At 45.8% G+C, this 9804-nt stretch overlaps 1 pseudogene; it reads right to left on the bottom strand.

Annotated features, from left to right (window-relative positions):
- Positions 1-5654: 5654 nt before the first annotated feature.
- On the bottom strand, positions 5655-9273 carry LOC123183241 (phosphoribosylglycinamide formyltransferase, chloroplastic-like; annotated as a pseudogene).
- Between the last annotated feature and the right edge of the window lie 531 nt (positions 9274-9804).

Below are 9804 nucleotides of genomic sequence, written 5' to 3'. Positions count from 1 at the left end.
CAACAAGATGTGTACCAGTGCGTGCACCTCCGAGCAGACGATCACCGTTCGTACGCGTAACGGCCTAATCAAGGCAATGCAATAAAAATGTTGGCACCGTCAACGCCCGGCCATTGCAATTGCAATTAGTGTGGCTTTCATGTCTATTTTCGTCTCTAAGTGGGACGCGGAGAGATTGGATAACAGCAAAATCAAAGAAGAAACAAAAATATTTTAAAAAAATTGTGATAAACTTTGACAAATGTTTTAAGTGCTAGTGAATTTTCATCATGAGATCATATTCGTGTAAAGCGTGGCAAGAAAAATAAATCAATGCTCCAAAAATGATACGTTCGAAACCATTTTGGAGCACTTATTTTGTTTTATAGCCGCACCTTCCACAAATGTGATCTCATGACACTAGTACAAAACAGGGCTTTCGTCACAGGGCAATTTTCACATTAGTCCCGGTTCAGTCACGAACCGGGACTAATGTGAGCATTGGTCCCGGTTCGTGCGGCTAAGGCATTAGTCCCGGTTCACCTGGGCCCTTTAGTCTCGGTTGGTGCCACGAACCGGGACTAAAGGGTGCGATGCTCATTAGTACCGGTTGGTGGCAGACCTTTAGTCCCGGTTGGTGCCACCAACCGGTACTAATGGGCTTTGAGGCATTAGTACCGGTTCATGGCACGAACCGGTACTAAAGGGCCCATTTTCAAACTCTACCCCCCCTCCCGACCGCCTTTTCAGTTTTAGAAAAAACAAAAAAAAATGATGGAAATGTCAATAAAATAAAATAAAATAAGTTTCCCATGTGATATGTGGTCTAGTTGTTGGGAAAATTAACAAATATGAATTTCGACTTTATTTGCAAAATCTCTCTGGAATTTCTTAAAATGGGCATAACTTTTGCATACGAACTCGGATGAAAAAGTTTTTTATATGAAAAATCATCTACTCGAAAAGTTACATTCGAATTTAACCGGGGGGAACCCCGTTAAACATTTTCTAAATCCTCAAAAACCTAACAGAAAAAAAGATACAGGGCTTTTAAGATCTGGAGAGGCAAAAAAATTCAAAAAATTTCAAATTGTGGTCAAACTGTGGTCAAACAATGGTCAAACTAATTATTCTAGAATATTAGTGTTACTAAATAATTATTTCAGTTTTTTTTTGAATTTTGGTCAAATCTGGTCAAACTGTGGTCAAACAATGGTCAAACTAATTATTCCAGAAATATTAGTGTTACTAAATAATTATTGTTTTTTAATAGTTTCAAACTCAAACAGTGAAATGTGTCACTTCATGCTCAAGCTAAATTCCTAAGGGTTAATAGAATTGACATCTTACTATTGTCAGGAAAACAACAAGTGCAGACTTGAAACGAGGGAGAATAGAACCCGGAAGTTAAGCGTTCTCAGGCTGGAGTAGTGAGAGGATGGGTGACCGTCCGGGAAGTTAGATGATTTGGAATGATGAGGGGTGATTAGAGATTAGAGGATAAATTGAACAGTGATGAGGGGTGGTGATTAGAGATTAGAGGTTAAAGTAATTCAGAAATTTGAAAATCAAAAAGATAATTTAAAAAAATCGCAAAAAAAAATTTCAAAAAAAAAATTAACATAAAATTTCCTTTAGTCCCACCAACCGGGACTAAAGGTGGAGCTCCAGGCTGCGTCCACGTGGACGGCCTTTAGTCCCGGTTCGTGTAAGAACTGGGACTAAAGGGGGGAGGCATTAGTAACGACCCTTTAGTCCCTGTTCAAAAACCGGGACTAAAGGCCCTTACCAACCGGGACAAAAGCCCCCTTTTCTACTAGTGTGATAAAAATTTGCAAACACTTGAACATTTGTTAAAGTTTATCATAAAAAATAAATTCAGATTTTTTTCAATTCTTTTTATTTTACTGTTCACCCAAGCTCATTTGAGCTCGAGCTCATAACGATACTTCCGCTTTGAGAGTTGCTGCACACATGGCAGAGTTTGGACGATCTCTGCACGACGCTACACATCAAGCCGCCCATGCGTTAGAGCAGAAGTAGATAGCACCGTTCATTCTTGCAACATGTGGAGTTCAGACGGGTACTCTGGTCCGTTGAAGCTTCGTCTCTACAATCATACTAGTAGCACTCATGATGCCCACGCACACGGGCGGAGCCAATGGGTGCCCTCATGAGTATGAACTAGCCATTATACAATACTGGGCCATCTCACAGTAAAAGTACAACTAGTGGCAAATCTATGTATGACTCTCTGACCTCCAGCTCGCATTTCTGTCCTGGGGAGCATACGTGGGCACGGTGACGATGTTGTGCATTCATGATCTATCACCAACTGCTCTGAGTGACCCTGTCTCTCTGTTGTTCGATGCTCCACCGTCTGTGTTGGCGAGTATTATGAGATATGTTTATATGCCAGTGTGGTGAGTTATATCTGTGAGAGTGTACTGCTTGTACTCCATCAATGGATGTGAGCTTACTATGCGAGTGTCATCACAGTGGGTCTACTATACATCTATGTTCGTTCATGATGTTAACTCTATTATCTACTTGTATGTGAGTACTAGCATGTTCCTTTTTTTAACTCTTGCGCGGATAGATGGTTGGCTCATCATAAGTGATGGGCAAACTACTCCCTCCTTGCCGGTTTATATGGCTTATCTTAAAATTTTAGTTTTTACATTTTACAAGACTCAATTTGGTTGTTCCCCATCACATGTTCAGATTCCAAGGTGCATTAAATCATGGCATGCAAGTATTAAGAGAAAATTGACCAATGCATGTATTTTATGCATGCATGCATTGCAATTAATGCATTGATAAACATAATTTTTGGAGGAAAACAAGAGCATTAATTAGGTGCTTTTCAAACTACAAAAAATATTTCACCACTCACCATCTATCTTGGTTGGTGAGATTTTTGAATTGAGACCTATAAACCGGAAAGGAGGGAGTACTTCGCTGATTCAGAGAGAGAAAGACACAAGTACTTGATGGGAAGCTGCTCAACTTGTGGAGAATGACATCCCGAAAAGAATTTACAGTACAATATTCAAAAAAAGCGAGATAAAGCACCACGTGCGGTAAAACTTTGTATGTATGCTAACGGTTAGTATTGTTCAGCAGCACCAGACGTAATCTGGAATGATCCGACAAAACTGACTCCCCCGTGCAATCCCAGCATGATTTTCAGAGAATGCGGTGGGTCATCAGGCTTCCAACCTTTGATTCAACCCACCAGCACACTCTTTTTAAGTCTACAACAAACATATCCTGCATGTTAAACTAGGGGCAGCCAAGCGTTCCATAGTAACTAAATGAAAGTCAAACTTAGGGTGTTGGCAACGACTTAGAATGTCCATGATTTCCAGGCCTTGGAATTTTTCTTCCCCAGGTACCGCACAGCCACCACGCCACGAGAGGCGAGCAGTCCACAAGCTGCTTGGCGTGCGCTTGAAACCATTACCCGGCGCCTCAACCCCGTGCGGAAGGATGCCGCTGCCACCTCTTTCGATGGAACCAACGTGTGGGTCGGTATTTCTAGGGAGAAAACCAATCATTAGGAATCGGCGGCACGAATATGAATGGATCTGGACAGAAAACATTAGTACCTCTGCTATTCGATGAGAATCTTCCTTGTAGTCTCCTTTGGATCATACACGGGAGAGAAGAAAATAGTTCATTCGTTGCAGATACACCACAATCCTGCACATATATCTTTGATAATTATGAAGATGTTCAAGAGACACACATAAGCACATTTGCATGCACACACCGGTTCATAGAAATAGCAAAGAGATAAGTCTTAGAAAAGGTCAGAAACAAGGGCATTGATTGAGAGTGACGAAAGACCGTATCTGAAACACAACAGCTATGATACATAACCCATGCTGAGTTCATGTGGAATTTCTATAGCTCAAGGCTGTACACAAGTGGCTGGTAGGGTACTGCAAGTCTGCAAGCCCCCAGGGTCAATTGGATTGGTGCACTCAATAAATCTCTTTTGATTGGTTGGATCATAAGGCGGTTTATCTAAATCAAAGACTCTTTAAATACAAGGCTTTGTGAGACTAGTAGTAGAAGTTTTGGTTGTTTGCATTTTGGGGGCGTCGTTCAAGTGCTTGCATCATTTTATGAGATGATCTAAATCAATCAGGGCCATCTCACCTTCGACTTCGAGAAGATTGTGCAACGAGATTCGGCCTTTAGGCCTAGAGTTATTGAAATCCAAGTGTAATTTACATGTGGTCTTGGTCTACCTGGTGGTTTTCGACATGTACCCCTTACAACATGCCAACGTGTACATATTTCCTCCTTAATGAAAAGGCAGTGTTCCTGCCGGTTGCTCAAAAAAAGAATTTAGCATGAGTATGACAATATGAATCTCGTACTAAAGATGTGTTGTGTATCCGATTGCTTCATTTTACTTGTGGGTTATCACCTAGGCTAACCATTACTACTTGCACTGAATATGAGTCAAAATCCTGTGACTTTTCGTTAGGATAAGGAAGTTGATTACTTGTATAACTCCACTTGATCAGCAGAAGTTGTTGGTGTCATGTGCACCCACACGTATACATTAACTCCGCCCAGATCGCGAGCAGATTTGCTTCGGAAATGGATTCGAGCGGACATTAAACGGACAAAAAAGATGAGATGGGTCTGCGCGTTGGGCCATCGTTTTTGTTCGTTTGGACCCAAAAAACACATGCGGACGAAATAGGGCTGTGCTCGGTTCGTGCTGTGCGTTGGAGTTGACCTAAGAAACATGGAGCCTGGCAGCACGGGCAGAACCTTGTATCTCGTCTCAGCCCGAATAGAAACATGTGTAGGTCCCATTTAGAAGGACGCAGAAGATTGCGCCGTCCTTTTCTTCCATTCCCAGCGGTGGTTGACGGGTACGTGCTCTTTGGATCGTCGGCCTGCCCGCATCAACTTGCTCTGCCGGATTTCTTGGCAACCATTGGCCTAAGTGCATGCTCTGCTAGTGACACCTAACGTTAGTTAGGCTGGGTGTAGTATACCTAACCTAACCTAGCCAAATTCACCTGCGTGCGTGATGGAGTTTGTAATCAATCAATCAGTCGGCCAATTAGTATCCCTACGGACTACTAATGCATGCATATCGTGTGTCTACCTGCATGCATGCATGCTTCTCGTTGACGCACGAGAGCATGACGCGAGTCAAATGCATGCACGCACGCACGCGAGCAGCTGCTTCTTCTTCCTCCTCTTGTACAATGTGCAGCAGCAGCAGCAGCAAGTCTCTGCAGATAATAGTAGTAGCAGTAGTAGCACCTTTCTTGGTCAAATCGTCCAGATGGTCAACCGGTCGTTGGTCAAAGTCAAGTGCGCAAAACCCAGACAAGGTTCACTCCATGACAGCTACCTATGCTCCCGGCCGCCATGTTCGGCAAGACTACCGCTGGAATTTTCGCCTGTTAATTAGCTCTTTCCTCTCTGCATCTGCATCGTATGGCTGTGTTGGGTTGGTAGCTGGTTCACGTCGCTGCCGTCATAAAATGCAGACGACGACGTTCAGTTCAGAGGCACGCACGGCACGAGGGCAGCGGCTCAGCGGAGAACCGTCCGTCACTAACTGCGCGTGCGTGCACGTGCATTACATAGTACGTGCCGGAAGGGGCAAAAAAGTAAAAAAAAAAAAAAGTCGACGCCAAAACAGTACTGCAAACATGACACATTTTGCAAATCGCGCACACAAAACGTGGGTCTCTGCGATTCGTACAGTAGATGCTGATTGGAAACATGCTGGCAATAGATCCACTTGGCCGCTCTAACCTGCAAAAATAACATTACTGAACACACCTATACAACATGTAAACCCAGCGCCTCTGCGCCAGGTTTCAGACCTCACCAGCCCAGCTTACCATCTCTCAAGGCAACAAAAACACTAGAGCATTACAGCAACCGATATCGCCATTGCAGGACCTCGCGCAGGAGGAATCGGAGGAAAGCGACCAAGATAACATGGAACGCTAAATTGCACAGGATAGAACCAAGCACCCACATGAAACCAAAATTCCGACAGGAGAAACACACTATAAACTTCGCTAGAAACAGCGACTCTTCTCAAGGACCCAAGTGGGAGAGGCGAATACTAGTGCCGAGTGACCATCATGATGAGATAAATATAGTGGCATGTCATATCAACACTTGGTTTTGACTTTTGAGCATGTTGGCAAGCTTAATGGCAAGTGACACTTCCCCTGCCTCAGCAACTCCAAGGACTTGTGGGACCGGGCCTGGGATTTTCTGTTAAAATTGGCACAAAATCAGAGACATAAAATGTCAAAATTCAAGAAAAAGTATCCACTGAGCAGGAAGGACATAAGATGGATCCTGAAATTCATAATTCTTTAATCAGGGTAGAGTTGCGTTGATCTATAGCTGAATTTACATTTTTTTAAGGCAATGCAAAAAGGCTAATGTAGTTTGTGCAATTGGTGAGTCCAGAATAACTTAACAGTCATGGTCAGTTCAGAACAGACAGGAATCCGAATCAGAGACATGAGCACGAAGAATTCATAAATTGCGCAGCCAAAGATATGGAATTGCACAGCCAAAGATATGGAATTGCGCAGCCAAAGATATGGGAAAAGTTTGTACAAAAGGCATGCTATACAGGGGAGAAGTATGGTAAAAATCTAGAAAAAAAAAACATACGAGGATCCATCAAGTTGAAGTTACAGTTATGCTAAACAAAACTTGAAAGTTTGACCCAAGGGAGTTGGCTTTCATACAAGTAACTAAAGAAGAATATCGGATGTGTTTATGTGTTCTTAAGATAATACAACTGAAATCTTCCACTGGGCTAGTCTGTGTATGTCATCATGCTAAAGATGCAGTATATGTTCGAAACAGAGAAATGTAGGCATTGACGACCACAATCTGCGATAGGGGCGGTAATGCAGCTTGCATGGCCAAATGGCCACCCGCTCATCTTCCTCTTATCCCTTGCTGTCTGAGAGGGCTCTCCAAGAATGGCTACTATTCGCACCATCCCCTTCTCTATCCCTCTCACATAAAGAAGCATGTCAAACAGCAGCACGAAACAAATTGACATCTCAAAGAGAAAACATCATTTGAACAAAGGAGAGATGTGGGTATGCGAGGGCCGGTTAGTGGATTGTTCATTGAAAAGTTTGCAAATGAAAGCACGGATTATCTTCAAAGCCAAGCCACGCAACGAGCGGAACAAAGTGCAAGGTGGACGTTACGTTATGTTTCATGGACCAGATTATCAGACAGGTTGTTTCACTCAGTCAGACAAACATAGCGAATTAACTCCCATGCCTTGGGGAAAACTGGCAGGGGGTCTATAAGTTTCATTAGCGTCTAGGAGACCTCAAGGTAGCACCACCATTAGGCGTATGCATCAGGGTTTGTCTGAGTTCTGATAAGTGGGACACCGTCTTCTCGCCACACGATTCGATCCTCACACAAGGCAGCAACTGCGTCGACATAGACATGATGCTCCTGAAATGTCGAAGTCAATGGTAGGTTGGCAGCTAAGAATTGCGGATAACACAATGATGTACTCCCTCCGTCCCAAAATAAGTGTCTCACTTTGTACTATTGTACTAAGCTTGAGACACTTATTTTGGGACGGAGTGAGTAGCATGCAGAGGAACCTCAGCTGAAGATAAGATGTTACCTCATGTAGAACCCTTGCAGCCAATTGCTCTGGAGTATCATCAGCTAGCACAGGCACAACCCTTTGGGCTAAAGTTCTTCCCGTGTCGAACTGTTCATCCACAAAGTGCACAGTTGGCCCTGAATATCTGCAAATGGTTGGGAAAATATCATCAAATAAAACAGATAGTTTCATGTGGAGGCTAAACAAACAAGAGCTATGGGTACTGTTGCAGCCAGTGCCCTCATCTCAAACAAATCGACATTATCTGCTACCACACGGTTGCGAATAATAGCTCTTGCACTTCAAAAAAGGAAAAGGAAGTGCTGAACTGAAAAGTTCTAAACAAAACATACGACACCTGGCTCCAGACGCAATGACGGCTTTATGCACCTTCAAACCATAATAACCCTTGCCTCCGAATGCCGGGAGGAGCGAAGGGTGTATATTCAGTATGGATCTGGGATATGCCTGGACTAGCTCGCCAGGTATAAGCTTCAGGTAACCAGCGAGCAGAACGAAGTCCACCCTGAGATCCCTGTTTCACAATAGACATGGCCGTGAGCTAAGACGAGACACCCTGCGCGCATCATGAATCACAAAACCTTCACACTTGGAAGGGCAAACTGAAGCACACGGGTGGCACCAAGTACTACATAGCAAAGTTGAATGCAGTGGATTTCGGTATGTAGCCAAATTTGTCAACACAAGTTCATGCGGCTAGAAGAGCAACATATATATAGCTTGTGTAAGCTTGTGTGTCATCTATCAAATTATCTTCACTGACTTGAGAACATGATATGAAAGCATTTGACAACCGGACTAAAAGTGGAAGTCAATACACTGATGACCTTCTCATCTGAAGAATTAGAAATGTACAAGCTGACAAATCGCAGCCCTGAGATGGGTTCAACAACAGAGCCAACAAACCTGAGGGCATTCAGAAGCTGCGCCGTCGGCACCCCCTCCGGCGCTGATTTGGACCTGGGAAACAGGACCACCGGTATGCCGCTCAGCCGCTGCGCCTCGCGTACTCCGCTCCGCCGCATCCTGCAACATCCATCCCATTCCGTCGCGTCAGAACCACCCAGTCCAATCCCCACTTCACCTCGCAGTAACAAGGGGGGAGAGCAGAGCTACAAGGAAGGGATCATCCTCATCACCTGGCTTGTCCGTGACGAGCGCGACCACGTCCCCGCTGCTCGCCTTGCCGCCCGCGGCGGTGGCCTCGTGGATGGACCGCAAGTTGGAGCCCCCGCCGGAGACGAACACCGCGAGCCGTTTTTTGCTCCGGACGCCGCCGGAACCGGAAGAAGAGTCCCCGGCGCCGGCGCCGCTATCCCTCGCCGCCGCCGCCGCCTCAACGCGATGGGGCCGCCTGCAAGCGACAGCAGCGCGAGGCTGCCCCCACTTGGTCCCGAAGCCCCCCACCCTCGCGCTCCGGCTCCGCTGCCGCTTCTGGGCGGGGTCGATCGGTGACAGGTAGCGCAGCCCGGAGCCGGGGGAAGCGACGGCGGCCGCCTCCATCACCGGGCAACGGCGGACGGGAGGAAGCGGCGGCGGGGCGGAGAAACGGCGGCGCGGGGTGAAAGAACTTCGCAGTTTAGTCCTTTGAGAGTTGTGATTTTATACCACGCCACGAAAAGTAAATTGCTTCCCTCCGATCCAAAGTGAGATCGTTCTAAAATTTTGTGAAGGCATTTTTTTAGACACGTCTAGTGGGCGGCCGGCTGCCCACTAGTGTGATGGAGCGGCCGGCCTGAAAAGCTAAGTACCTGTCCCCCCGCGGTCCCGTGCTTCAGAAAAGGAAACCAAGCACCAACCCGCGCGATCGAGCGGCTACTCGCGATATGCGCAAACAGAACGAGAGAAAAGTCCTCCCCCACGTGGCCAGCTGTACCTACCCAGCCCTCCCACGCCCGCTCGCCCCCATGCCACCACGGTTCCTTCTTCCTTCCCACGAAAGAAGGGATCCAAGGCCCTTCTTCCTCCTACACAGCGGCCATTGCAGCCCCAAAGTACAAGAAGAACCTGCTTCAAAAAAGATCTATGGGCAGGGTGGTCAGATCCATACCAGACAGCAACATCAGGGCCCCTCTGCACCTCTTCACTCCCCCCTTCTTCTACTGCATATGTCAACCCCCTGGAGAAGCTGCTTCCCCCCCTTCCTT

This window comes from Triticum aestivum, chromosome 1D (assembly GCF_018294505.1).
Source record: "Triticum aestivum cultivar Chinese Spring chromosome 1D, IWGSC CS RefSeq v2.1, whole genome shotgun sequence".
NCBI lineage: Eukaryota > Viridiplantae > Streptophyta > Magnoliopsida > Poales > Poaceae > Triticum > Triticum aestivum.
The sequence above is the reverse complement of the archived record's forward strand: the minus strand, read 5'-3'. Positions and strand labels throughout refer to the sequence as shown.